General features: G+C 45.6%; 1 long non-coding RNA gene across 5 annotated transcripts; it reads right to left on the bottom strand.

The window, feature by feature from the left end:
• Positions 1-2,120: 2,120 nt before the first annotated feature.
• On the bottom strand, positions 2,121-9,020 carry LOC148003709 (uncharacterized). 5 transcript variants are annotated; one of them, XR_015629119.1, is made up of 4 exons: positions 8,703-8,976; positions 7,257-7,440; positions 3,545-3,611; positions 2,121-2,326 (listed from the first exon to the last, which is right to left on the bottom strand). It is a non-coding gene; the product is annotated as an uncharacterized LOC148003709 (long non-coding RNA). The 5 variants fall into 5 exon arrangements; XR_015629120.1 differs by having other exon boundaries at positions 7,263-7,440; XR_015629118.1 differs by lacking the exon at positions 3,545-3,611 and having other exon boundaries at positions 7,263-7,440; positions 8,703-9,020.
• Between the last annotated feature and the right edge of the window lie 8,567 nt (positions 9,021-17,587).

Raw genomic sequence — 17,587 nt, 5'->3', positions numbered from 1 at the left:
ACCAGGGACCATGGGGGCTCACAGAGCCTGGCCCACCAAGCATGTAGGAGCTGGCCCTAGATACTTGTAGTAAATGTGAAGCTTGGTTTTATATGGGTCCCCTAACAAGAGGAGCAGGGACTGTCTCTGATTTTGTTCCCTGTCCCCTTCCCTTCTACTTGGACTGCCTGGTTTGGCCTCCGTGGGAGAAGGATGTGCCTAAACCAGCTGAGACTAGGTGCCCCAGTCGGGGAGCCTCTTCCCTGAAGAGAATGGAAGAGGGATTTGTAACAGTGGGGCTGGGAAGAGGGCCTGGAGGGTGCGTGTGATGGGGATGTAAAGTAAATAAAAATACAAATCTTAAAGAAAAAAAAGGCAAAACCAAAAGAAAACAGCATTGCTTAGTTCTGAGCAATGTTCCTTTATTTATAAAGTGATCTCTTCCCTCACTGTTTCCTGTCCCTAAACATCTTCATTAGTCAGCTATGTGTCACTAAAGCAAAGGCCCTGCCCAGGACGCTTGTTAAGAGGTTTCTTTTGGCTCCAACTCTGGAGAGTCAAGTCCAAGACCAAGCGGCCCCATTCTTAAACCAAGAGCAGACAGACCGAGTGACAGCAGCTCACAGCCCGTCTTAAGGTGGTGGTGCAAGTGCTCTTCTAAACATTTGAATGCCTACCTGCAGGGCCAGTGCAAACCTTACACCAACATAGTGTGCATTTCCTCGTACTCATTCTACCTCTTTTAAAAGTTCTATTATTTTATGAGGATGGATTACCTGTGTACATGTGTGTCTATGCATCACATGTGTGCCTGCAGCTAAGGAAGCCAGATCCCTTGGAACTAGAGTTATAGATGGTTATGAGCCACTGTGTGGGTGCTGGGACTTGAACCCAGGTTAATCAGTGTCTAAATCATTAAGCCATCAATCCAGTCCTTGCTCCAACTCTTAAAGGTCCATAGCATCTCACAACAGCACCACCCGAGAGACACCCCCTTTGGGGAATACGGCCCCTTTCAAACTGTGGCCAACAGCACACCCTTCTTACTTCATGGACACACGGGCTTCTCTCACCTTTCTGAGTTACTGCTGTTCTAGTCTTCAGTGTAAGAAGCTTCTGTTTCTACAAGGCACACTAAAACAAACAAACAAACAACAAAAGCAAACAGAAACTGTTGCCTGTGCCCATCATCGATATGAGATGCTCCCTTCTGAACACGATCTAAGTGGTTGGCACCGTGGGCCACTGTTTACAGTGGGGTGATTAGAAGCTCTGTGGAACTGGACACATGTTGTCTTCTAAGGAGTCCCTGGGTCGGTATCATCTTTTATTGATATTTTCTTGTAAAACACTTCCCATCTCCTGCTTGGAAAGCCTGTGGCTAGTTTTCAGGGCCCTCAGCCTAAAATGAGAAGGAGATTGAATGCAGCACCATTGTATTAAGTCTACTAAGTGTTTACTGCAATAAAATACCTGGAAATGCATAATTTATAAAGTTTGGAGGTTCAAGAACAGAGCACCAACATCTACTCACCTCTGAGGGCCACCTTCCTGGGTTGCATGTGAACGGGAGCTCCCGTGAAAAGAGGAGAGCATACGGCAGGACAGGGGGCCAGAGAGGGGCTTGGGGGCTGGCGTAGAGTTCCAGAACCACCCACTTTGGAGGTAACTAACTGGGGTCATATGAGAACTCTGATATCATCCAATGGTCCTGATGAACTGATTACCTTTTACTGGGATCCAATCACTTAAAGGCTCCGTCCATCACACGGCAGGATTTCAGCACAGAGCCCCCAGGGGCGTGTTCAACCCACTTCCTCCCACAGGTTTACCAGTAACCACAGGTTTACCAGTAACCGCCTCTTACACTCCTGCTTGTATACCCTCCCTCAGCTGTGCTCTGCATTCAGATCACCCTCTCAGAAAACATGCTTCCAGTCAGATGCGGCCTATCTAGCTTTTCCTCTTCTGCTTGTATTTACAGTTACTATTTGGGGTTTTTTTTTTAATGGAGTGGGTTTCTAGAAAGAATAGAGCTAAATGTGTTTGTCCAGTTCAGTGATAAGACGAGGCTGCCTCACTCATTGTGGCTGCAGATTTTTGGAGGACAGAAAAAATTCAATCGTCGTGACAAATAATATATCATTATAACATTTTATTAGAGAAAAGTCTGAGTACAAGAGATTCCATAATGAGCCAAAATGTCACAATTTTAAATAAGAACAGGATGTGAGTATCTGCTTTTTCTTCTACCTCCTGCTCCAGATGGCTCAGTGTTAAGCTGGTCTCATCTGTTATCTTCAAACAGAATTTCTGATGATCTTAGGATTTTCATGACCTCATCAGACTGTAAAAGTCAAAGGGTTCGAAATTACCTTCTCACTTGTCTATAATGCAAATTACCTGAATATCAATAATCGAGGACTCCCCTCTAGTCTGATGAGAGAACTGAGTGTTTCCTAAATGATGGCTTCCCAGCATTGACAGTCCTGTGACGAGTATTTCTTGCCTCATGATGAGCACCTTTTTGAGAGGTGAGTGTGTTAGAACACATATGCATGCATTGGCTGGGCAAAGGGACACCTGGTGTTACCATTTTAATGAGGAACATGCTCATTGTATAAGGGGACTGACCTCCATCCAAGTGTCCTCCACCCCAGATTCAAGACAATAGCAATCTATTTCCTAATTGGATTTGTGTTAAAAATTCCTCCGAGTATCCCAACCTTAGCTGTTTAGTGAAGCCCACTCATGGGAGACCCCAGACTTTAACACTTGTTTGAAAACGACCATACTGACCACAGTCCTGCCTCTCCTTCAACTACCCTCAAAGCCACATAAACGCCTATTTCTGCATGATCTTAAGCAGGAAGCTTCAAATGTTTCCACAGCTTCCAATATCAGAACTAGCCAGAAAAATCACCTCTCATCTACTGTTTTAAGTAGATACTTTATTCCTCTAGAAAAAATTTCATTCTCCTGAGAATAAGCTGTATTCTAGCCATTCTTTATGGCAGCCGCATTCCAGGACACTGTTTGGCTGATGGAGCCCTGCACACTGCTTTGAAAGCCGACCTTCTGGGGCTCAGAGGAGAATTTCCCCAAAGCTTCTGGCCCTCTCGTTCTCACTAGGTAGGTCACATTCACTGCAGGCAGGAGTTTTATTCCCATGGGGATGATGTAAGATAAGCTCGGGTTTCCACCTGTGCTTTGAGATGGGAGAGGAGAGGCTCTCTAAAATTTCAGGGTAATATGAGGCTTCCTCAGAAACAGGTGCAGCACACTCAATCCAGGGGGAAAATGTGGGAGCCCATGATTGGCCGTTCTGGGTTTCGTGAAGGAACTGGTAACCTACTTTTGCTCAGCTTGTGGAATGAAATGTGTGTGTGTGTGTGTGTGTGTGTGTGTGTGTGTGTGTGTGTGTGTGTAAGAGAGAGGGAGAGAAACAGACAGACAGACAGACAGACAGACACAGAGAAACAGAGAGAGAGAGAGAGAGGTAAGAACAAAGTCTCAGTGTGAAGGAAAGCATTATCTCACAGCTCAGAGAGAAATGAGACCGCACCTGGAGCACTTTGCGCTTCTTCGGGAAGCAGCATTACAAAATGACAACTGGAAAGATGCCACGAGACCTGAAATGTCCAGAAATGCAGAAAAGGAGGAGAACATGACTGCCCTCCTACTGTTAATCAACGACTGTTGAGAGTGCAAAAAACTCCAGGTTCCCACACATTGTTGAAAATTCAAAGGCAAGAGAGACCCCAGTCTTGGGTTGGAACTCTTTCTAGTACTCAGTGGTTGGGTAACACACAGCTGGGCCTTGTTTCTTTACACATCTCTTTGTTGCAGTGGCTTTAGTGAACTTTGCAGATGTACGTCTCTTACCAGCTGAGGGTTTGAAGAAACCCTGCAGAAGCAGACCTGGTTCATTTCTTTGCACATGCTACTCTGTGCCACTGTCACAATGGCCTCACGACACTCCGTAGGCTGCAGGGTGATGGAAATATTACTTTTGTTTCCTGGCATTGCTAAAGCTGAATTCTACCCCTAGCCCCTTGCAAATATAACTTTTCCACACGCCAGGAAGCTAACAGTATCCTGAGACTCACTCACTGCACTGCCATGTTTTCGTCTTGGTCTGCACCCAAGTTGGCACTGCCTTAATGGTGGGCTTGTGTAGACAGCTTGGAATTTTCCAGCCACTGTGTGTGCTGAGATGGAGCTCGGTGTTGCTTCATCAGAAATATTGATTAATTTCCAGGGCTCCTGCTGTGTAAACATGGCATCATCAAGCTAGATAAACAGTCAGTAAGCAAGAAAGTACTCCTTCGCCTTCTATCAACAAAAACCTTTAATTGAAAAACAAAGCAAACAGGGCTAGAGATGGCTCAGCAGTTAAGAGCACTTGCTGCTCTTGTAGACGACCTGAGCCAAGCTCCTAGCAGCTACTCCAAGTGACTCACAGCCACTTAAGACTACAGCTTCAGGGGACTAACCTCTTCTGATCTACACACACACACACACACACACACACACACAGAGAGAGAGAGAGAGAGAGAGAGAGAGAGAGAGAGAGAGAGAGAGAGAGAGAGACAAAGCAAACATAATACAAAGTAGGTGTCCCACTCAGTCACTTGGAGACAGGACAAAGACTATGAAGAGAAGTTGGCCTCCTGAACTCTTTTTTCTTTTTCTGAAATTTATAAACAGAACCTTGGACTTGGGGCTGGCAAAGGATGCCTGTGGGAAGTACACTCTTCTGTGTATTGTGGGAAATAAATAATGTGTGTCGACGGAATGGTGAGCCAGCGGTTCTGTTAGTATTACCCGGGCTGCTGTGACAAATTACTACCAAGTAGCGGTTATGGTTTCAATGTGAACCCTCCCACACAGGCTTGGGTGTTTGAACATTTGGTCACCAGCTGGTGGCAATGTTTTGGGAGGCTGTGGGGCTTGCCAATCTGTAACCTAGCAAGTGAGGATGAGCCTTGTGTTGATAGCTGATTCCAGTTTTAGCCCCAGCTCTCGCTTCTGATTGGCAAGGTGTACTACAAGTCCCACCCCATCCCACACCCCCGCTGCCATGGACAGACCTTGCTCCTGCCACCAGGCTCTCCCACCATGAGGGTCTGATGTCACTTGAAACCATGAGCTGGAATAACAGACCTTGCCCGCTGAAGCCACTGCTGCCTGGTGTTTTGTCACAACTTTGAGAAAAGTATCAAACACAGTGGCTTCAGAGAACACAAATGTGCCCGTGTATCTGTGGATTAGAAGTCCCACAGAGGTTTCATGGGGCTAAAGTCAAGATGCTGGGGAAAGTGTGTCCCTTTCAAAGGCGAGAGGAGAATCAGTTGTCTATTTTTCCCTGGGCTGCCCACATTCCTTGGCTTATGGCCCTTCCTCCTCTTCAAAACCAGCAGTGTTGGGTGGTATCCTGGCATTGTCTTGCTCTGGCCCGCTCACTCTCAGATGCCCTCTTCTACTCGTCAGGGCCTTGTGATGGCAAGCGAGATAATCGCTCACAATCTTCTCACTAGAAGACCTATTGATTAGCAACTGTAATTGCTCTCTGTCAGGTATTATACTGCAGTTCCCTTGAAAATGAGTTGACCTTTGAACCCCCAGCACCTCAGAATGCAGACTTGTTTAAAAAGGGAATCATTTCATGGGGTTTTTGTTGCTGTTTTGTTTGTTTGCTTGACAAGAAGAGCTCATATTGGAGCAGGTGACCCCTGAATCAACCTGGGTGGTGTCATCAATACACAGTCAGGGGAAGATGCAGGCACCTGGGTGAATGCTGTATGAAGACAGAAACAGACTGGAGCAATCCCTCTAAAGGGCAGAGAACTTCTGGAACTATTAGACATTGGAAAAAGAAAGGAAGGAACCCCTTACCCATGTAGGCACTCTGACAGAAGCATGGCCCACCAACACTTTGATGTCAAACATCCAGCCTCCAGAACTGCAAGATGACAAGTTGCTGTTTTTAAGAGTCAAAGCTCGTGGTGCTTTCTTATTGCAGTAATAGGGGGTGGATAAGCCATGTGAGGTAAGGTAATGGTGCCCATTTCCAGGATGTAAACACCTCTGTAAACATGTGTAACTTGATAACCACAGTGTTCGCCATCTTGACAGGACAGCAGAGGAATTCTATGTGTTTGCTCCAGTTTTTATTTTTAAATATGGCAGATAACTTTTATATAATATATACCCTAGAATGAAGGGGTTTTTTTTTTCAGTTTGAATTTTGTTGTAGTTACTCTCAGTGAAATAAAGAGTTGCCTCTCTTGGGGCGAGTTCAAGTGATTTCACTATCATCAGAAAAGACTTCCCTGATTATGGGGCATTTCTTACAAAATGGCCCATTGATGGTGTGGATGTCAGCTGATCCCCTTGCAGTGCCCTGTGGGACTTGAGACCTTGGAAACTGAAAATGAGGGAACACTGGTTAGTTTTCAAGCATAGTGACTCAGACCCCTGACAGGTCTTGACACAGACTCTGTGTCATAGATGAATCAGGCAGGAAGTTTGCTAGGTGGAAGAGAATCTTCAGTGAGTCTCTGTCACTGAACGAGTTAGCATGGATCCAGGAGGATGACTTTGGCTTGCCTACTCTTGTCACCAACTGCTCACCTCCTCCAACCTCTAAGTAGAGCTTCTGAACTTCAAGCAGTGATATCATGGAGGGTGTTAGATGCACACACGTGAGCCCATGCCTTAGACTTACTGAGGGCAACACTCAGGATGAGCCCAGTGTTTGTGTTTCAGTCAGCCTTTTGGGAAACGCTGGCTTGTCTGGCGCTCCAGGATTCCCTATGGTGGCCTTGGTGAGTGGGAGTGTTCAGGGGAAGTCTGAAGCCAAGAACAAGACATAAGAGCAAGACCTTTGCTTATCCACTGTGATTCCTCAGACTCATCCAGTGGAATCATGGCAGGGTCTCTGTGCTTCCCAAACCATCATTTTCTACCCTCTTCCTCCAGGGAAGAGCAGACCTTTTGCTGAGATTACATCACTGTTTCAGTCTGCTCATAATGCTGAAACAGACTCCTACTAGCTTCGTAATTAATAAAGGAAAACAATTACTTCTCATAGTTCAGGAAGTGGGAAGTGTGGTATGGGGTGGGGGTGGGGCTGTATCCAGAGATGGTCTCTGTGCTTGGTTATCCCATGATGTAATATAATAATAACAAAGGGAGGTGAGGTGGGAGGCAGAGAGAGAAGTGAAGCAGCCAAACTCGCACTTTCACTTTTCATTAATTGATAATCTCCTTACCCCTACCCTGAGATACTGGCGTGTCCTATTCAGGAGAACAGATTTCTCCCAACTCCATTCCCTCTCAGAGGCACCACCTCCTTGGTGGACACAATTGAGCTGCAGCAATCAGCTTTGGCATGTTCGTCCTTTTGATGCTCCAATCACAAGGAGTCAGGCTTGGGCTTCCAGGCTCCACAACACCCTAAGAAAGAAAGAGGTGGAAAAGAGAGAGAGGAAGATTTCTGGTGCTGGAGCCTGACTTTGCTCCTAAATAAATGAGCTGGGAAATCTGCAGGCAGGCTTAACCCTGGAGGGGGCCTGCTGCTTGGCTGAGGGGAAGTCTGCAGCTCTTTCTCAGGGGATCGAGGCATGCATGGACATGTGCGTGCGTGCGTGCGTGCGTGCGTGTGTGCGTGTGTGTGTGTGTGTGTGTGTGTGTGTGTGTGTGTGTGTGTAAAAGGAATGAATATTCCTGATGGAACAGTGCAATGTTCCATGCATGTGGATAAAGTTACCACACATAGGAAGTAAAAACGAAGTCTTCAAGAATCACCGAAAGGCTGAGGGCCAACCAAAGGAAGCTGAACAGATTCAGCAATGCATGGGAAATGAGTCCCAAGTGGCTCAGAAAGGTTTTTTATTTTTCCCCTTCACCTTGCTAAGGTAGATATTACATTGAAAATTCTCTTCCGTTCTCTGGGATAAACTGAAGGATGGACAATTTTGCTACTGAGAAACGAAGACTACAGGATAGAAGGGGGAAAAGCAGATCCTGACAGAGGTCCCATGAGACTTCTTCTCTACCAGGCTTTTTCTGTTTCCATTTCCAGGCAAAACACAGCATTTGAAAATACTCTAGTCACCACATAGAGAGCTTTCAAATGTATAGTTAACAGGATGCAGACTGCAGTAACAGAAGGGAAAACTTGGGTAACAAGAAAGAACATCCATTTTCTTTTGTTCAGTTATAATGAGGGATTTGCTGGTATCAGATCCTGCCTGGTACGGGCCTGACATCCTTAAGAGATGAGCACCATTTCGGTTCCCAGCTTTGCTCCAGCTCCAAGCTCATCCCTATCCTGGGAATAAAATTTGGGTTTTCTGGAGATGTGCATTAACCTTGCTCGCCTCTGAGCTTCCCAGGAGTTGCCATGGGCCTGTGTGGAGTATTTACGCACACTTTAGTATCTTATCACCAATGGACCAAACAGCACTCCCCAAAGTTGAGCAGGCTTTTTCAAAGCTTAATCCCCTTGACTGGATTTTAGGTATCCCCCACTAACAGGTAAATCTCTAAGTTTTTTTTTTCTTTTCTTTTTTTCGGAGCTGGGGACTGAACCCAGGGCCTTGCGCTTGCTAGGCAAGCGCTCTACCACTGAGCTAAATCCCCAACCAACAGGTAAATCTTAAAATCTGCTGAAGGAATTCCCTGTACATTATCAAGTGATTATATTTAAATCTCACCTCATGAGAACTTGTATCTTTGGCCTCCGATGCAGCTGTCATAGGGTACCATATGGATATGAGGGTGGGCTCAGGCACAGCAAACATGTCCCCTGAACTGCCCATATCTGAGCAGAGAGAGGGATGGCCCATAGATAGTGTCACACAAGTGGGGTTCCAGAAGCAAGATCCTTGAAGGAGTTCAGTTCCTCCCCCACAGGAAGTGGCAGGCAGTTGTGGGTCTCTGAGGGAAGAAGGCCACCTGCCCTTATCTGTGTTTGCACTAGGGTACTGCTTAGTGTTAAACCTGGCTTCAAGTGTCATAAAAAAAAGTAGGCCAAGGCCAGGAAGAGGAGGTGTCAGTTGTGATCTGTTGAGAGGAAAAGAAAGGCTTAGTCAAGGCAAAAGGAGACTTGAGCACCCAGAAGGGTTTGAGGTCCGTTGGAAAGTAACCATTAGACTCGGGCTTGTCCTTATAGCTCACCACGGTTACAACATCCTCATCTCTGATTCCAATAATTCACCATGCTTTCAGCATCCTCACTCCTGATTTTGACGGGGATCAGACTCTGGATCTTACACCAGGAAATCACTCTCATCCTAGTCCATCCTCTGAATACCCTGTGACTTCTAGGAGGCCTCAGCTTCCTTACCTGAAAGAGTTTTACTGTGGGCTGCCCTCAGGCCTTTCTATTCTATTCTAGGTCCCTTTCTATTGAAACAGTCTCTTCTTAGTAGTGGTCTCTCGTCCTTGTCCCCAAGCTAGAGACCTTAGTCATTAGAACACCAACATCTCTACCAAAGAAACATTGTCCAGCAGACTAAATGCTCATAACCTTGCCCCTCACCTTCACTTGAGTGATTTCTCTCACCCCGCCCAAGCCCCATCCTCTGCTCCTTACATAGTCTTGACCCTAGTAGACCTTGAGCCCAGAAGCTTTCCACCCATGAATTGGTCATGGAAGTCAGGGTGTGGCTAACTGATACTTTGCCATATCTTGTCCATCTAGAATCATCCACCATACGGCTCATCTCCTTGTCACCTTCTTACTTCAATAGTTCACGACATATGCCTGCAGGGAAGCAGAGGGGCTTTTACACCCAGCAAAGAGTGTTTGGAGTCAGGTCCGCTCGAGCACAGAGATGTCAAAGCTGCTCAAAATGAGAATGGAACTTGAACTCTTTGGATGGCATAACTATGACATCATCAGCGGACTTGAGAAGCTGACTAACTTGTTAATCTGTGTCTGCAATTTATCAACACAGACACAGCCTTTGTTCCACAGAACCCCCTGTCAGTGGAGGAGTCGGATTCCTAGTCTTACTGCTCTCTGACCTCTAGTGGCAGAAAGTGGCTCTGCTACCTTCTTGTGGTGTCCCTGAATCTCTCAACCAGCTCTCCACTTCCATTTCCATTGAACAGCTTGACCCCAACCTCTGAAACTGCCTCTTTGTCAAAACCCCTGTACTGGCTGACTTTGTGTGTCAACCTGTCACAATCTGGTGTTATCACAGACAAAAGAGCCTCTATTGAAGAAATGCCTCCATGAGATCCTGCTGTAAGGCATTTTCTCAATTAGTGATCAAGCAGGGAGGACCCATTGTGGGTAGTGCCATCCCTGGGCTGGTAGTCCTGGGTTCTATAAGAAAGCAAGGTGAGCAAGCCAATAGGCAGCACCCCTCCATGGCCTCTGCATCAGCTCCTGCTTCCTGACCTGCTCGTGTTCCAGTCCTGACTTCCTTTGGTGATAAACAGCAATGTGGATGTGTAAGCTGAGTAAACCCTTTCCTCTCCAACTTGCTTCTTTGTCATGATGTTTTGTACAGGAATAGAAACCCTGACTAAGACAACCCCCTTCACAGTTACAAGTCCCAGAAATAGATCCACAATGCACCTGGGACCCAGCTGGCTGCAAACTCACCCTGACCTATGGGACTATCTTAGCTCTTAGTTTTAGGGACCTCTACCTCTACCACTGAGGCTATCTTTGAACTGTGGTCTTGCTAAGCTTTCTCTGAGCTGGCACATAGGTGATATAGCACATGTCCTTACTACTTAGGCCAATTTGTGTATTTCCCACTTGAGTTGTTGTTGTTCTTAGCATAAGTCTCATATGTCCTAAGCTGGCCTCAAACTCAATATGTAGTTGAGGATGACCTTGAGCTTTTGATTCTCTGGCTTTCACTGTCAAGTGGTAGGATGAGTCCTGGTATTATAGACGTGCATCACCACCTTGTTTCATGCAATTCTTGAACCCAGAGTTTTATGCATGTTAGGCAAGCACTCTACAAATTGAGTTACATTCCCACCCCTTACCATTTGCATTCTTAAGTATAGGTGTACTTAGAGTTCCATGCTGAGTCCGGAACCTAAGGTAGCTCCAAGGCATATTCGGCAGAGCTGCTCTCCCTCCTTCATGGAACGGTGGATGGAGATGGTTCTGTGACAGTCTAAGCCACAGGGCTCCCTGTAGACAGCTCTGATGAACCATGTCTCCAGACATGTAACCAAAGGAACTACAACCTCTGGATATCACAGTAACAGTTCAAAGCCAGGCAGGCCCACAGACCTAGCTTTGAGAAGCATGGTCTGGGTGAGACGTTAGAAGGGAACTAACCAGTCTGGTCACAAAGTTCGCCTACATAATTTCCAGCTGCTGCTCTAAATCAATCTCCTGTCTAGAAAACCCACTCTGCCTACACTGTTTCTCCAGCACTGTCATCTGCTCCCTCCTCCTTTCACCAAATCCCTGGTGTAGTTCCCTATCTCCATCGGTGAACCTTCGTGAAGCATCTTCTGGTCACACCTGCGAGTGCCACCTTGCCTGTTGCCACCAGGAAATACCAGCCCTTGCTTTGCTTCCTGGGGTCTCAATTTTACAAGAAGAAAATAGACACTAAACTTGTCTGTTCTTTCAAGTGTAGGTTTGGTGGGACATTTAGCTTTGGAGAGAAGTGGAGAGGAGAGGAGAGAGAGCCCTTGCTCGGGAGGGAGAAGAGAAGAAAGACCATTCAGGATAGTTTTTCAGTGCCACTAAAGATGCTCAGCCCCAAACCAAACAAAGCACAGGGCAAGTGTTTCCCTTCCTTTTCAGACAACCCCTTCCGGCAGTAGCTAGGAGAGCTAACACTGTTCGTACAAAGCCACCCCCAGGCTCTCCAATTCTGCTTTAAGGCACTGCTCAGGACTTCTGGGGGTAGCCTGCTGTGCTGGCCACTTAGATAACTGGAGCTATCAACAACACTGGATCCAACAGCATACGTTCATTCTCCTTATCTCACATTTTTGCAAGCTTTCTTGATACAAAATTCTCTTACAAAGCTGGATGAACACGATCCCAGATGAATGAATAAGAGAAAGAAGTAAATGTGACATGGACTGACATTCGGCCTTTAAGAGGAGGAAGGCGGTATCTGTTACGCAGATGAACCTGGAAAGTGATATGTTAAGTGGAATAAACCAGATGTTCAAAGAGAAATACTGTAGTTCTAGTTAGAGGGGCTTGATGGAGATCTATTCACAGAGGCAGAAATGAGAATCATGGTTAACAGGGGCCAGGAGAGGTGGGGAGAGGATGAATGGGGAGCTGGTGTTTAATAGGACAGAGTGAGGGTTCCCGATAATTTAAAGTTCCTGGGGCAAAATGGTGTGAGTGCACTTGACATCAATGAACTGTATGCCTGGGAAGGGATGAAGTTGTAAACTAAGTGTCCTGTGTAATTCACCATGGTGGAAATGGGTTTTGAATCAGCAGACACACAGTTGTGTTAAAGCAGCTGCTGATAACAGAGACTCGCCCATCCAAGAAATACCCAGAATGCCTAGGGTGCTGTGGAGCAGGCCAGTCCTACTACATCCACTTGTAGTCCACATATACACCTTTATTCTAGTGGAGAGCATAGAAAGAGGTAAACAGAAAGAATCAATAGTTTGGGATATCGTCGTGCCATATAGAGACTAAGGTAGGTAGGACAGAGCAGAAGGATGCTGGTAGGATCCAGCTTTCAGGAAACAGGGTTTGAAGAGACCAGGGTGAGTTCCATGATGGAAGGAAGTGAGATCTGGAACTAAGACTGTGGGGGAAATCAGGGAATACTTAAGCCTGTTTAGATCCTGATGAGCAGGGTGAATGGAGAAGGGAGTCTGGAGGAGGGCCTTGGTGTGTGATTAGGTGTTCTTCTGTGGTTACAAGAATCTTGAGAAAGATTCAGGCATAAAGCCACTGGATCAGAGCTTGGAAATAGCTAATTTCTTTCTGGTGTTTCTTGAAGCCTCCATCGGAAGGAAGGAAAAAGAGAGCTGGAGGGCCATCCAGTGTGGTGTTCAGAAAGAACACAGGCCAACATGGAACAATGAGGTAGGGAAGGAGTAGTTAGACCACCAGGGTGTATTTTATAAATGTAAAGACAGCAGGACCCAAGGGCGAAAGAGATACTTGGTGTAGGAGAACTGAACAGCATAAAGTCCAGGGTGTGTTTAGACAACATGGAACTGGTATGGATGTCTGGTCTGCATCAGCTAAAACATGGCTGACGCTGAACGCCCAAGGGTCTAGGATTCAGCACCAAATGGCCCAAGCTGGAGGCCCCAAGACCCCAAAATAAATGACTTTGTAATCTGCTCTGTAACTGTTTCTGGCAGAAAGCCACTTTTTTGTGACTGTCTAAATATGGCCTTGAGGTGAGAGGCCTGGGCCTTTTCCTTTGCCAGTTCTGCATGTCTGTATGTATTTGTGGCAACCTACAGATTCTGTGCTGGTATTCATGTGTATCTATGCCTTCGTGTGCTAGCATATGTCTGCTGGCATCTGACTGCCTAGTAGCCTGTGTGCTGATGAATAAAGTATCCCTCATCACCCTACAGCTCCTCAAAAATGTCTTCAACCTCCTCCAATGACCTTACCTGACATCAAGGATAAATTTCACAAGACAGAAAGTAGCCTGGCTGCCTCAGTGGGTGGGGAATGGCATTACTGGACCCACTGATCTAGATGCACAGGAATTGACATGTTAGAATTAGGATGCCATGCAGGCATTTGGAAGACAGTCTGGCAGAAGGTTTCTAGTCACTGAGTAGATAAAGCATTAATAATTCAAAACTATGAAGGGTATTGCTTTCCTGAGAAACCAGGGGAAGACAGATAAGGAGCCAGCAGCTGTTTGGATGCTCTGTTCCTCTCCATGCAATGCCAACCTCGCAGTTCTCCCAAATTCTTCTCCTCACACAGCTGTTGAAGGGCCAAGGAGTCTTCCTTGCCCAACTCGAGGTGCCCTGTTGCTGCACATCGGCAGTCTGCTTGAAGCTCAGATCCTCTCCGTCCTGGTACAGAACAGCATGCTCCGTAGAGGCAGGACCACAACACCATCAGGCCCATTTGAAGCCAACTGTTGTGGTTTCCAGAACTGAGATGCTTATTTGAGGTGATAGAGATGGATAGGGGACGGAGAGGAGCCCACGGAGGCTGGCATGTTCTTTGATGCGTGCCTCAACTGCCCCAAAGGAGCGCTGGGCTCTTCAAAGAGAGCATTTCACAGTGTGTCTGCATCTTCTCAGAACACTAGGATCAATCAGTCTTACCCCAATAATTAAACCAGAAGAAAAAAAATGACTCCAGATAATTTAGCTAAGAAGACGTTTAATTTTGATTCTTTTTTTGTTTTGTTTTGTTTTTACAGTGCATTGTGCAAGTGATGCAAGCGTACGGATTCATTGGAAAAAATGCAAAGAAAGCCAATAAAGCAAAAGGCCTCCCTGGAGATGTTTCCTTCCCTTCTCTTCCGCAGAAGTAATTACTCTATTGGCCTACTGGGTCTAATCTCAGCGCATTTTCGATGCGTGCAAAAGCATTTATACCCACACATGTAAATGTACAATTTTTCTTTGAATGGGGTGTGTTTCCAGAAAGATGACATTAAATGTCTACACAACAATTTTGCCTTTCCTTTTCTCTTTAATAATGTGAGTAGGAACTGGTATTCATACGTGTCTGGAGCCACTAGCCACATATGCTGAGTCTAAATTAATTGAAATTTAATACAGTTCAAAATTCAGCTACCTAGAGAGGCTAAGTGCTATGCTTCAAGTGCTTAGTTATCCACACCCACTTAGGGCTATCAACTGGCAAGAAATACACGGTGCTTCGCTTTCCTAAACATTCTATACCACGGTGCTGGGAGAGACGTTTCTGTGTCAGCAAATGTTTTCTATCCCATGATAAAGCTGTTCTGGAGTTAGGAAGGACTTGTCTTCAAGCCTCCAGTAACGGGAGAACACTCAGTGGGCATACTTTTCATGTGAGAAGTAGGTCACTCACAGCAAACAGGTTCTCCGAGGGGGGCAGAAATCAATTCTGCAAGCATCTGAGGTGACAGGAAGACATTTAGGGCTCACCGACCTCTGCGAATCATTATTTTGCCTTAACTTTTAACTGTTCAGTTTCTCTTATCGCCCCTGTACACTACTGTTCAGACTCTGACATCATCTCCTTCTCTTCTGGTTTTCTCCAGCCCCACAATGTCTTCTTTTGAATGGAGTGGCTTCCATGATCATGGGACTCTGTGTATCTGCTGCTGACTGTTTTGGGTACGTATTCCACAGGGGCATGCTATTTATTCTAAGATTGGAGAATGAGTATTGATAAACACACCTCACTGGAGTGCAGAGGCAAGCTGGCCTGCGTGCAGCACCAGCCCAGTGACAGTATTTAGAGTTCTCTGGGGAACAACAGCATTTCACAATATTTCATTCATGCCTGGGGTGGCTGCTTGAGTCTCCGGCATCAGAACTGTCAGGTAGAACTTGTCTCTAGGCATTGCCTTTTCCTACTTACAGACTCACTGTGAACAAAAGACACAGGGAGCCAGAGTAAAGAGAGGTGAAACGAAGCTAGATTAATTGCATATTTGAGTGCTTACAATAGAGTGGCTTGCACCTATAATACCATCATCAGAAGACAGCAGAACACAGCAGTGAATTCAGGGCTACCTGGGCTAGAGAGGATGGTATCTCAGTCTGTGAATGGTCAATCAATACTCCCAATAGAAATTCAAAGTTTTGGACGAATGTTATATTGAAATCTTTAATTAAATGAATAATGCTTTTGTTCATTCTTATAGATATTTATTTACCCACAGATATGGATTGTCTAACCTGTGTCAGAGCATGTCCCTGGCTCTCAGAGGTCTTCATGGTATTAAAGGCAATACAATATTCCCACAGAGAATTACTACGTGGTAGGGAATCCCAGGCTCCAGTCACAGTGGGACAAGCTCTTAAACAAAGTTGGGTCCCTTCTAGTGTTCTTCTTATATGGCTTCTTTACGGTGAGCAAGACAAATAAAAATGGACTGAAAAGGAGTAAAACTGTGTCTCCAGCACCAGTTAAACAGGAGAAGGCACTTAAATTCTGTTCCTGACTTCACCCCTGCAGCATGCTGGATGAAAGTAAGATGCATCTTTTGGGTCTTCCCTCAACTGTGAAGGTTCATTCCTATCTGAGCTTGAAATATCAAATGGGTTTGATGGCTCCCTAGACATCACTCAACTACACTCATACTGTTTCCATTTATCAGAGTGCATTCTCTTGGGAAGATCACTGGTATTCATCCATGTGCTTCATGGTAGCAATGAAATTAGGAGAGAGAAGACACTAACGTATCTGCAATGTTTGGTTACAACTCTCTTATTCAGAAATTGTCTTTCTCTAGTACACAGTCAATGGTACAGAATGCTGACCCAGCCTGAGGAGAGCCAGTATGGCACACACTCTACCTATGAGCTCCTATGAAATATACTGGGGACTCTCCTAAAGACTAATGTTGTCTGCAGGTTCCTGCTACCAACCTGTTGAGGTGCCAGAGGAAGTCTTTCACTCTCTGCACACACGGCTTTGGTAAGCAAACAACACACTCACACACTCTGCCCTCATGCAGTCCTCATGGTGGGAATCTGAGGTCCATGTTACAGCCATGCTTTTGTAGATGGGGTGTTGACTTTTCATCTGACCTGTGCAGATCCTGTCTGCTGGACCTGGGATCTGAGAACCTGAAAGCATGGGGTGAACTGTAGATAGTCTGATGCCATAGACAATCTTACTTCAATTGCAACAAAGAAAGCAATGATCCAAGGAAGGTTGTTTGAGTTCAGAAAAACATGATTAAAAAAAGAGATGTAGGTAAACGCCACTAAGCACATACTAAATATTAACAGAGTGTCCCTTTCCTGGAACTTTCTCAGGACAGACCAATTTCAACACAATTGCCTGGCAAGTAGTATAGATTATATCTGGGAAATCATGAAAGCAAGGCAGAAGGCCATATCCAGATTCAGGGTACACTGACCAGACTGGGTTCTATAGCTATGATCTGATATCTAACAAGAATAAACATGAAGTGTTAATTGAATGGAAATTTTAACACAGGAGACATGAAATCATGTCCAAGAACAATCCAGAGGACAAAGTGTGCCTGAGGTAAAAGGCTCAGCGCCTTTTTTTTTTTCTGGAGCCCCTCTCTCTCTGGAGCCTTTCTTGGAGTTCCTCCAAGTCATTGATCACCATGGGCCATTCTTTCGACTGTGTTCAGATGATGAGGAACCTGCGGTTTAGAGAAGTTCAATGACTTTACCAACATTCTCCAGCTGAGGTTTCAATGCATCGCTGCCTGAAGCACTAAGCTCCCTTTCAGCCTTTGCATCAGAAACCATGGGAGTGCACGGTCCCTGGTGCTGATGCAGACCTCAGATGAGTCAAAGCAGCATCTCTAAGGTAGTATCCATGTAATAAGGAATTGTACTGTGCAGTCCTTCTGAAAATTCTTTGGGTTTTTTTTTGACAAAAATTCAAACATACCTGTAGGTTCCTTTGAAGTAGAGACATGCTATTATGTCTGAGAGAGGAAAGTCCTCA

Source organism: Rattus norvegicus, chromosome 9, assembly GCF_021556685.1.
Source record: "Rattus norvegicus strain SHRSP/BbbUtx chromosome 9, alternate assembly SHRSP_T2T, whole genome shotgun sequence".
NCBI lineage: Eukaryota > Metazoa > Chordata > Mammalia > Rodentia > Muridae > Rattus > Rattus norvegicus.
This window is presented reverse-complemented; position numbering and strand designations above follow the sequence as displayed.